The 12,391-nt window shown below is 45.3% G+C and overlaps 1 protein-coding gene across 4 annotated transcripts in view; it reads right to left on the bottom strand.

Moving 5' to 3' along the window:
* Positions 1–12,391, bottom strand: part of SGK3 (serum/glucocorticoid regulated kinase family member 3) — a 449,614-nt gene that overhangs the window by 7,734 nt on the left and 429,489 nt on the right. The gene's annotated exons all lie outside the window — the stretch shown is intronic.

The raw sequence follows: 12,391 nt of genomic DNA, 5'->3' as shown, positions 1-12,391 counted from the left end.
CTGGGCTAGGCTCGCGCTATTAGAATGAAGGTACGTGACTGTTGCTTGAGCTTCTTCACCACGAAGAGAAGTAGCAGGAGAGGAGGAAAAGCATAGGCAAAGGTTACTGACCAATGGATCCACAGTGCATTGCCCATGGAATTTTACTGGTGTGCATACCTGGAGGCAGAGTCTGGGCATTTTGCATTTTCCAGGATACATCTGAAGACTACCCCAGTGCTAGAACTACGTACTGATGACCCAGGGATGGAGATCCCACTTGTGGTCTTGTTGCTGCATCCTGCTAAGCAGGTCTAGAAAGTCATTGTCTATTCCTGGAACGTGCTCTGCAATGATGGAGTGCCCAGTGCCACATCCTCTGCTTTAGGTGGGAGAGCTGAGGAGAGTGTGTCTGCTGCCATTGTTTTGGATGTAATAACTGGCGATGATGTTTTCTGTCCTGATGAGAACTACCTTGGCCCGAATTACCTCCCTACAGAAGGACTTTGAGGGCTAGCTTAATGGCAAGCAGTTCAAGCAGTTGATGTAGTCACCTTGAAGCTGAAAGGGCCAAGTTTCTTTGACTGTGTATTCGTTGGGATGTGCCCCACCAAATGAGAGAGGTGTCTGTAATAATAATCAGCCACTGAGCTGAATCTGCGAAATGGCTGTTTTGTAGTAGATTTCTGTTGCTCCACCACTGCAGAGAATTGTATGCTTTGGGCTGTACCAAGAAGCCGATCTTCCTCGGGACACACCTCTTTAGATCATTTGGCTGCCAGACACACCTAGGGGACTCATGTGCAAATATGCAGGAGGAGTGATGGCGATGTAGTAGGCCGTCATTCCTTAAAGGTGCATTATAGTGAGAACTATGAGCTGATGAGTGGACTGAAAAAGAGACAGCAAGTGCTGAAAGGCTGAGACTCTGTTTATTGGGGTAGACTCTGCCTGTAACCATATTTAGGGCTGTATTTCAGGAGACTGCAGGTGGGACTTGGTGGCATTTATAATATAGGCCAAGCTGTAAAGTAAGAACACTTGTGTTAGAGTGTGTGCCAGACAATGGAGCTTGCTAGTGCTCTTAATCAGGTCCCTGTGCAAATGTGCTACCACCGCTGCTAGGCAGTCTGCAAACAACCTTGGTACAATAGTGACCCTGAACGAAAGTACTTTGACCTGGTAATGCTGTCCACTTCTGGTAGGCAGGGTGCATGAGATTATGGAAATAAGCATCCTTGAGAAGAAATGGCGTCCTGAAATCCTTCAGAAGGAGGGAGATGATGTACTGCAGGGTTGTCATCTGGAAATGTTCTGATACGATGTTGCAGTTGAGGGTCCTGAGATCAAGATCGTGGATGGGTCTGAGGGAGCCTCCTTGGCGATCAGGAAGTACACTAAGTTTACATTGGCCTCTTTGTGTTGAGGGGACACTATTTCTACAGTGCCTTTTTGCAGAAGGGCGTGCACTCTTTCTGGATGAAGGCGAGGTGTTTGCTGCTGAACATATGTGACTGTAATGAAATGTTTGGTGTGAGAGAATGTAGTGTAAGGCAGTAGTCATGTTGGACAATAGCTAGTACCCATCTGTCTCACATGTTCTCCTTCCTGGGTAGAGGACACTGTGTAATTTCCCTGCAACAGGTTATGCATGATCAGAAGAGGCGGGGTAAGCCAGTTCTTAGAGGAGATAGCTCCCTTGCTGGATCCTCCTTTGCCCCTCCCACTATTATTTCCTCTATAGGAGCCCCTCTTATACCCCCTGCCAGCTTGGTAATGGTAAGACTGTTGCTACCTTTAGTATGAGTGTGGCTGCTCAGGTGAGGTGGGTTTAACCCCCCAATCAGGCTGTTGCTTTTTTTTGTTGCTCCAAATCTCTTTGTTGATGTTTTCAAGACAGATAAACAAAGCAAGACATAGCTGCCAAATGCAAGCAAAAGCAAGAACTCATACAATGCATGTTACAGGGACTAAGTGCCCGGGGTATAACCAGTCCGGATGATACATAAACATTAGTCGATTACCATAACATCAGGCCATCCAAAGTGCAGTGTGTTGCAGTAGAAAACATAACATGTAAGGTAACAAAAACGGTAACTGCAGGTCAGATTTGTCGGGTTGGGGTGACAATGTAATGCAAAGGGCATGTCCCACCCCACTAGGTAGCAGTGGACCAAAAGGTGAGAGAGATCTCCAGTGTGGGGTTCAGTTAAAGTGCTGGATTACTCTCGGTTTCAGAGGCAGAAAGCAGGTGAATTCTGTTCGAGTGAGATATTGGATCAGCAGGTGCCAAATAGATTGGAACTTGGAGTCTGTTTTAGTTAGGCTATGGGAGAGTTGTTTCATTGCCATCATGTGCTAGAGTTGGAAGAACCGCTGTGCCACCAAGGGGCGGTAAGTGTCTTTTTCCATGCCAGTGCCACTAGAAGCATGCAAATGGTAAGCTTCCATTCAGCATGGGCCATTGCCTTAAAGGCCGGGGGACGAATACCGAGGATAACTGTGAGATAACGATAGGAAGTGGATATCTTACAGTGGCTCTGATATGGCTCAGATCTTCCTTTCAGAAGGTGATGATGAGGCTGCAGGATCACCATATCCAGCAAAAGTCACTAGCTGTGAGCTGGCATCTCTAACACAGGGGGAAATTGTTAGGGTAGATGATGGAGAGATGGGCCGATGTGTAGTATCATTGAAACATGAGTTTATATGCTGTTTCCCTAAGGGAGGTGCTATGTTACATTTTGGGTATGCCCCATTATGAGGTCTCCCACTGTTTATGTGAAATATCCTCTTGGGTGGTGGTATGCAATGTTGACTGGTAGGTTTGTGTAGTATGGGTGGTGGAGTGTTGGAGCTTGCACAAGCTTCTTAAAAGTGGTATAGGGTTTGGTGGTCCCAGGGGTGCTGGAGAGGAGAAGTAATGTGAAGAAACTGAGCTACATCAGACACTGGTAGAAAACTATATAAAATCATATGTGGTGAAACAGCAGTGTAGGCCTGAAATTTGTGCTGACACCAGAGAGGTGAAGAGTTCACTTAAAAACTGAAAGCATGACCAGCAAGGTCGTAGTAAAAGGAAAACCTGAGTTAGCGAATACGAAGGAATTTGTAGTCTTAAAGCACAGAGGCGTGTATTCTGTTGTCCCAGTAAATTACAAGCATGATTGGGGGCAGGAGACTGAATTAACAAAGGGTATGCAGAAATTGTTTAGGAAACGGGAGCAGAGCGATAAGGCACACACACAAATGCACATGCATTCAAGAGTAATACGTTAGTTTGTTAAGCTGTGTTTGAATTGCAATAAAGAATGTGTAAGAAATAGGTTAAAGATTTAAAGGATCACCGGTAATGTGATTTTGCAACAAGTTTGTAATTGCTAAACTAGCTGATTAACCTTTTGCAAATGTTGGTACTGCTATATAAGTGGCTGCCTGTGAAGCAGCAAAGTGAGATTAGCTGTCGACCTGCATGGGGATAGCTACTCTCAGTGATGCTACGGTAAAAAGCTGTGTTTTACCAAGCCAAGAGGAGTCCTGTCTTTTTCATCCTAAGTTTCCCTACAACAGGGTATACAGAGAAGTGTAATACCCAGTGCCTAGTTGGTTATACAGGAGTCTTGCTACCTCTGGGAGATGACAGTCAGTCTTGCATTGATCAAAGGATTTAATGGAGACCCCAACAAAGAGGTCTTTGAGAGTTCTACAGTCTTTGTCACACCAGCTACGGAAGGCAGGAGGTGACAGTGCAGGAAGAAAGTCTGAGTTTCAGGCAACAGGTGTGTTGGAAGAGGGAAAGGTAGTAAATCCCCTTTTAAGGGCCAATCTTTCCCACATGCCAAGCACCATTTTGGTGGGAGTAGCAAGGTATGCACTGTGTGGTCAGGAATGCTTGGAAAGCTATCCGAGGTCCCAGAGAGGACGGCGGGCCACTGCCTTGTTCATATGGAACTAGTGCTTCTCGCTTTCATGTGCCACCCATTCAGAGATGTAGCGCAAGTGAGCTGCACAGAAGTATCTGAGGACACTGAGGTACGCCAGGGTGCCCCTGTCTAATGGTTGCATCATGAGAACGTTAAAAATCTTAGGGCGTGTCTTATTCCAAATGAAGAAACGGGTGTCATGCTGCAAGCACTGGATGCCTTCCTGTGGGATCTGTGTGGATAAAGTTTGAAAGAGGTACAGGGCCTACAGGAGTACGTTCACTTTGACAATGTTCACTCGGCCTAGCCAGCTGCAGATCCACTGCGACAGAGTGGCGGAGCTGAGACCAGTTAACGTGCATCCAGGACTTAAGTGTAGGGGTGAGGTTGAGTCCCAGGTATCTAATGGTATCAGACAACCATTGAAATGGCGCTAGGCATTGCAGAGCAGGCAAGTCTTGCTTGGGGATAATCAGGTTGAGCGCACTAGATTTGGACATATTGATCTTAAAGCCCGATACCGCCTCAAAAGCATTCAGACTCACAACCACAGCTACGAGAGAGATATCAGGTTGTGAAAGAGTAAGAAGGAGGTCATCAGCGAACATGCTGATCTTGTGGATCCTGCTCCCAAAGGGGATGCCCACCACCTCTGCCATGTTGAAAATGGTGATGGCCAAAGGCTTCACTGCTAGGTTAAATAAAAGGCGTGATAATGGAACCCTTGGCATGTACTCCGCGGGACGGCTGTAGGAGCCGTACATTGCCCATTAACACAAACGGCTGGTGTTGGGACAGTTGTGGAGCCAGTTTAATGGGCATGTTGTTTTAACAACGAGGTCTGCTGCCTGTGCCTTTTAGCCTAGTCACATTTTATTCTGATTCATTTTATTATTGTAGAATTGGCCACGTTCATGGTTGTGTTTACTTTTTTTTTCTATCTGTCCTTTTGCATAGGGAAGCATTAAATTGCTTAGCACGACATTCTTTCATTCTGTGCTTTCCTCAAGACTGCAGGGAGATAGGATTGTAGGCACAAGTGGTACACTGCTTCTCCAACATTCACTGAAACACACATATCTTTATGTAGGGACATTTTCCCAGAATATCAGTTATTTTATTATAAAAAAACATTTCCCTGTCCCATGCACATTAGAGGGAGGTTCCAGCCAGATGACCGCGACCGCATGCTGTCTCACTTTGTTACAGCTGCTCGCTGAGAAAACCGGTTTCCTGGCCTGCAGGGGATGGTGTCTCTATAGACATACTCAGGGATGTGGGATGATGTCTTCACAGGGGGGAATCCTGAAGGGCGGATTAGAGTTTATCCTGCTGTGCTCTAACATAGCTTAGGTAGGCATTACATATATTGTTCATAGTGACAGTATGGTGGGACTTTTCCTGTGTTTCACTTTCCTGGTCACTGTTTTGCCTCTAGTATGTTTCATCATTCCAATTATTGCATTTCATCCCATTATATCTAAGATGCAGCTGATTCAATAAATCTTATTGAACCATGTTCTGCCTCTGTTTGTCTGTGCATGTGCGGGACTAGTGTAACTGAGAGAAGAGTATGAGATCTGACCCACCACGATTTCCCTGAGAAGTCATCATGTCATGCACCCGATACACAAATCGTCCCTGATCTTGGGCAGAGATAAGGTGCTGCTAGCTGGCCGGAAACAGATTAGGCTGACAGTTGTACATGGTGTGGGATTGGACTTAGTTCCCCACAATTCAGGTGATGCTGCTGTCCAAATCCAGCACCTTCATTAGTATAATGAGAGCCCATGTGACAGGAACACATATGAGGCTATGATTTTGGCTGTCATGCCTGGTCCCAAACCTATCTTGTTCAGTGACCAATTCACCCTGTCAAAGCACTTTTCCGCATCAAGAGAGAGAAGCCATGCCGGAATATTGTGGCAGTGTACCTTTTTCATCAGGTGGGCTATGGGACAGACATTGTCTGCACCATGCCTGTTGCGGATATAGCCCACCTGATCCCAGGGCAATAAGACCTAGCCGGTAACACTCAAGCCTGGTAGCCGGGATCTTAGTTAAAAGCTTGGCACCTGTATTAAGCAGGACTATGTGGCAATAGGACGTGTAATGCTTTGGGTCTTTCCCATGTCTCAAGCAAGATGGGAAGGACCTCCTCCTGAGTGTTACCCTTCTCTCGTTCAGCAGTTGCCCAGCCAGCATCCCGAGTCGTAGTTTCCTAATATGTGCTTTAGCCTGTGCCTGACTAAGCTGGCGGGCTAGGAGAGTGCCCACTTTGCTACTGCGCTCATAATATTGCTGCTGCTATGCCATAAGTGCATGCTCAGCTTGATTGGTTATATGCACCCGTAGCTGGCCACACAATTGCCTTTTATTGTGGTGGGTCATAGTTATTTCATCCTGCTGCTCCATAGTCTTGATTTCCGCTATTAAATCAGTTTTCCACCCAGCGGCTTTCCCTACCCTGCACTAGTGATAGATGTAATTACTCCACTGATAGCTTTAATTTCGTCCCAAAGTGTGTGGAGCAGAGTATCCAGGAGGGCATTAAGTATTAAATATTATTTGATCCCTTTGTGAATCTTGGCAACAACTATGGGGTTGCAAAGAAGTTCTGGGACAAAAGAACTGGGCAGCCACGATCAGAGATGGAAATGTCAGATATCCCCACTGAGTCAAGGTTGCAAAGGAGGGAGTGGGTGACTAGAAGATAATCAATGTGGGAGAAAGATGTTTTACGTGGGTGTAACGGGAACAATCTTGCACATTAGGGTGTTTGTAGAGCCCTGCATCCGTGAGCCCCAGATCCCCGATATCTCTCTTAAAGTGGGCCGAAATGGCCCCAGTGCCTTGGAAGGTAACTGCACAACTGTCCAGGGTCCAGTCCCATGCCAGGTTGAAGTCGCCACACACAATAACAATGCTCTTGCAATATGTGTTGAAGCTATGAGTCTTCGACAGTGTTCAATGCATAGATGTTGAGCTGCGCAACATTCCTCCTGCCCCAGGGTGTATTTAATGTCAAAAATCACTCCTCGCTGTCGCTTACCACCTTCGCATCTTAGTGTCAGTAAATACTCAGTAATGTACTGGGTATTTTGGATGGGTCATACAGTGTATTTCCAGACCCAGAAGGTAAGTCTCATGGAGGAGGACAACACCTGGGTCGTGTTACAATATGTACCGCCACAGATGTCTGCGTTTGTTTGGTGAGTGGGGACCCCGTATACTAAGGGATAACAGGTGATGTCATGGGGTAAGGAGATGAGTGACAGCAATGTCAGGAAGAGGCCTTCCAGGAAGGCGAAGGGAGGTCTATACCATCTAAATACCCCAGGTGCAAATGGAAAAAATGTGGTTCTCCACAGAGATGAGTCCGCAGTGGCTGACAGGAGGGAAGGGCAAAGTGGGTGAATTCCATCCCACCACAAAGGAATGCCTAATGGATGCTGTATAGGTCGACTGTTGTGGCCACTAACAAGAGTGACCTGTGAAAAGAAAACATGTAAAACAAGACATACAAAAAGTGGGCCAACGGGGTCCAACAACTGCATATGCATCCTGTGTAGACTGGCAACAATATGCCCAGGTCTCACTGGAGGAGTCACTCTCCTGTGGTGCGAATGCTGGGGTCTGACCATTTAATGTAGTCTAGTGTCCAAGGCAGGAGGTCAGAAAGGACAGCTCTCCGACCCCCACGTCCCAACACCACCCATATCTAGCAGAGTAGAGGACTTGTTAATGCGATCATGAGGAAATAGGCATGCATAGGCAGTGCAGAGCCAGTTCAGTCACAGAGAACCTGCGGTGGAGAGAGTCGGCGAGGTGTCTTTTCACAGATTGAAGAAGTGTTGGATAATATGTTTAGCCTCTTTTGCTGATGCCTCATTATGGTGCTTGGTTGAATGATGTGCCTTCACTGTGGTCCAGGCAGGTCATAGCGCATCTTTAGCCAGGCCACAAGAGGGGAAGGTGTTTCCATCCCAGGAGTCAACGTTGAGGACTACCAGTTGTTTCGCTTTTGCCAGCGAGTGGACGAAGCGTTGTTTTCCCTCCCAGGTCAACAAGAGGGCGAAGGGGTGGCCGTCATGGTATTGTATCTCCAACTGGTTTAAAGTCCTGTCATCAGCACAGAGTAGTCAGGGAGAGGTCTTGATAGAGCTGGGTAGTGTGCCCCAAGAACACCAGGTTGACCTTGCCCACTGGATGCCTTAAGGCGGGACTTGTGGCTGGCCTTGCCTTGACTGCTGTGCTCTATGCCTAGCTTCCTTGGGATCAGTAATCTGCCTCTTGGGGTCCTTTGTGAGGCTTAGTTTTGAACTGAGTTGCTCATGAACCTGGGTGTGGTCTTCATTGGAGTCCAGTCTTAGGCATTGGGCTGACATCCTCTCTCTATGATTGTCAAATTTGCTTGACAACGCAGACTCCGGACTGGGAGTAGGTTGGGTGGGTGGTAGCCCAGATAAAAGGTTTCCTCCAGTTCTTGGGCACTGAGGAAATCTTCCTACTCTAAGATGTCCAAGGTGGGAGAAGGTCCTGGCGCTGCATGCTACTATGGCCAGCCACGTTCTCTCCTGTACCAAAACATTTTCTTGGAGCGAAAGGTGAGGCATAGGGAGCAAGATGCATTGTCAGGAGTTTGGCACAGGTTACACACCTCAGGGTGGTCCATCCACAGATACTTGGTACTGCATCGAGAGCAAATCTGGAATAGTGTGCTTTCCATCACCCATGAAGCATTCTCAGGTGACAACGTGTTGGAGAAAGTGCTGGGCATCACAGGAGGGGGCTAGGCAGCCGATGCTTTCTGTGATAGTGGTCTTCGGGACATCAAAGGTTGAGCACATCTTAACAGTGACTGTGACCAACCTCAAAGCAACCTGGCACAGTAGGGTGTAGAAAACGCTGACAGGACCCAATTAAAATAGGAAGTATAGGGTGACCTTGGAGCCCACCTGGTGCATATCTGAATCTGATGGTGGAAACAACGGTCTAAGATAGAGTCAGTGTCCATGCACAGTATACAATATATTGCAAACAGTCGAGCCCAACATTAAATGTCAGGAGGATGCTATGAATGTGTACTTACTGTTACACATTCTGTTTCAGGATATGATGACAATTACACATGTAAAATTTAGAACAACTATGTATCGTACTGCCCTCCCACCTCCCCTTGGTTTCCTCTTCTCTGAAGAAGTGTGTCAACTTAAACCTTTGTCTTCAATGAGAAAAACGCTCTCTGTGGTTTTTGTAGGTAGGGTTTTAAAGTTTTTGCAATTAAGTTTGTTTTTGCTAAAATGGCTCTGACACATGACATGGTACGTAAGCAGTGCATGACACAACTGTAATAATGTCTTAATACAATAGATAATTTTGCTTTCTTGAATCCGACGGTCTCTGACAGGAAACTTCAATGTTTGCTTTTTTGGTACAGTAAGAAATCACTGCAACTGCTATACACAAGGCACCACGTTTATTAATGGTGGAGATTTTACAAACTGCTAGAGAAAAATAAGTTCTACCACAATGATCCTGCTAGAGCCCTGCACCGATAAGGGCTGAAGCGCTGTAAATAATCCTTCATCAAAAAAGACAATTAAGACGCTCACTTGGGGTCATGCGGTGAGAAATTCATACTTTACTGCATTTCGTTCATTATGCGTTTTGTCCGCCAAAAGAGGGTTGATCAAGCCCGTTTAGCGGGTGAAACGTGTAATGAGCGGGAGTTGGCTATCAGCAGCACTTGACAAGAAAGAACCTCCTTGTTAGAGTCAGTACTTGAAATATTGCGCTAAAAAAAGCAAGGATGCAAACACCTCCATAAAAGATTACACATAACTTTTCAAGGTGAAAAATGCAAAGTAAAAACACTTAGGGCCAGATGTAGGAAACACTTTGCGAGTCGCAAACGGCAAAATCTGCCGTTTGCGACTCGCAAATGCGTGTTTCCTATGCAGAAATGCATTTTGCGAGTCGTTACCGACTCGCAAAATGCATTCCCGAATCGCAAATAGGAAGGGGTGTTCCCTTCCTATTTGCGAGTCGCAGTGGTATGCAACTCCATTTGCGACCGCGTACGCGGTCGCAAATGGAGTCGCAGTTACCATCCACTTCAAGTGGATGGTAACCCACTCGCAAATTGGAAGGGGTCCCCATGGGACCCCTTCCAGTTTGAGACTGGACCCCAAAACATTTTTTCAGGGCAGGGAGTGGTCCAAGGGACCACTCCCTGCCCTGAAAAAACCGAAACAAAAGGTTTCGGATTTTTTTGAAATGCAGCTCGTTTTCCCTTAGGGAAAACGGGCTACATTTAAAAAAAAAAAAAACTGCTTTATTTAAAAGCAGGTCGCTAACATGGAGGTCTGCTGACGTCAGCAGGCCTCCATGTTAGCGAGTGCCTATACTCGCAATGGGGCCGCAATTTGCGACCCACCTCATGAATATTCATGAGGTGGGTCATTGCGACCCCATTGCGAGTTGCAGTCGGTGTCTGAGACACCGTACTGCATAGCAATTTGCGACTTGAAAATTGCGAGTCGCAGGGACTCGCAATTTGCAAGTCGCAAATTGCTTTTTTGCTACATCTGGCCCTTACTTCCCACTGACCGTGTAAGAAATTAGGAGAAGTAGTACTTTACACAAATATTGGGCATCTGCTTTTTAATATCACTAACTGCTTCCTGTTGAGGTTTAATTTCTGTGAAATTAGCATTGTGCCAGAATGTATGCCGTCATGCCTATTTATCCAATAAGAGACACTGACTAAGTCTCTGTTGAGTTGAACCATGTTGGTGTTTGCTGTACGAAAACAAAAACTGTGCAAATTACTGGGAGACTGGGGTGCAGCGGTTTTTCAAAGTTTGAGTTTGATGATGATGAGGGTTGATTGGTCTATCCCCTACTGCCAGCACAGGCAGCTGAGTGAACCTGCCTGACCCCATGTATCATATATATATATAAAATAATATTATATGTCACTTACCCATTGTACATCTGTTCGTGGTATGTAGTGCTGCAGATTCACATACTATGCATACATAGTGTTGGGCTTGGAGTGTTAGAAGTTGTTTTTCTTCGAAGAAGTCTTTCCGGAGTCACTGGGTCGAGTGACTCCTCCTCTCGGTTACAGTGCCCGTGGGCATCGCCTCCATTGTTAGATTGTTTTCCCGCAAAGGGTGAAGGAAGAAGTGATAGAGTATAAGAATATAAAGAGATGTCCATGCAAGTGTAAATGTATCTACATATGTACAAATTATGAACTTCAACGATTACATGCTTCTGGGGAGGAGGAAGGGTGCATGTGAATCTGCAGCACTACATGCCACAAACAGATGTACACCGGGTAAGTGACATTTTCCATTTGATGGCATGATAAGCTGCAGATACACATGCTATGCACAGACTAGAAAGCAGTTAGTCCTCCCAAAAAATAGCAGTGGATAGCCTGTGGGAGTTGAAGTTGTTTGAAATAGTGTTCTTAAGACAGCTTGGCGTACCGTGGCCTGTTGTTGTGAAAAAACATCAACACAATAGTGTTTAGTAAAGGTATGAGGAGTAGACCATGTGGCAGCTTTGCATATTTCAGCCATTGGTATGTTTCCTAAAAATACAATTGAAGTACCTTTCTTTCTTGTAGAATGTGCTCTAGGAGTGATCAAAAGTTGTCTTTTTGCCTTGATGTAGCATGTCTGTATGCATCTAGCAATCTATCTTGCTAAGCCTTGTTTAGATATAGGATTGCCTTTATGTGGTTGTTTAAAAGCAACACAAAGTTGTTTTGTTTTCCTAAAGTATTTAGTTCTATCTATATAGTACATAAGAGCTCTTTTGAGATCTAGAGTATGAAGAGCTCTTTCTGCAACCGAGTCTGGCTGAGGAAAGAAGACTGGCAATTCCACTGTTTGGTTGATGTGAAAAGAAGATACTACTTTTGGTTGAAATTTTGGATTTGTTCTAAGTACGACTGTATGCTTGGAAAAAAGGTTCCTCAATAGTGAAGGCTTGTATTTCACTAACTCTTCTTAATGGAGTAATAGCTACAAGGAAGGCAACCTTCAATGTTAAAAATTGAATTTGACAAGAGTGCATGGGTTCAAAAGGTGGGCCCATGAGTCTAGTAAGTACGATATTAAGATTCCAAGAAGGAACAGGTGGTGTTCTAGGTGGAATAATGTGTTTTAATCCTTTCATGAAAGCTTTAATAACAGGGACTCTGAATAGAGAAGTATGTTGAATATTTTGTAAATATGCAGATATTGCAGTAAGGTGGATTTTGATGGATGAGAAAGCTAAATTTGACTTTTGTAAATGAAGCAGGTAGCATACGATATCTTGTATAGATGCTGTGAGTGGATCAGTATTTTTAGATTGACAGTAGTAAACAAATCTTTTCCATTTGTTAGCATAACATTGTCTGGTAGTAGGTTTACGTGCCTGTTTAAGCACTTCCATACATTCTGATGCAATTTTTAGATAACCAAATT

The sequence above is a fragment of the Pleurodeles waltl genome, chromosome 2_2 (assembly GCF_031143425.1).
Source record: "Pleurodeles waltl isolate 20211129_DDA chromosome 2_2, aPleWal1.hap1.20221129, whole genome shotgun sequence".
Taxonomy (NCBI): domain Eukaryota; kingdom Metazoa; phylum Chordata; class Amphibia; order Caudata; family Salamandridae; genus Pleurodeles; species Pleurodeles waltl.
This window is presented reverse-complemented; position numbering and strand designations above follow the sequence as displayed.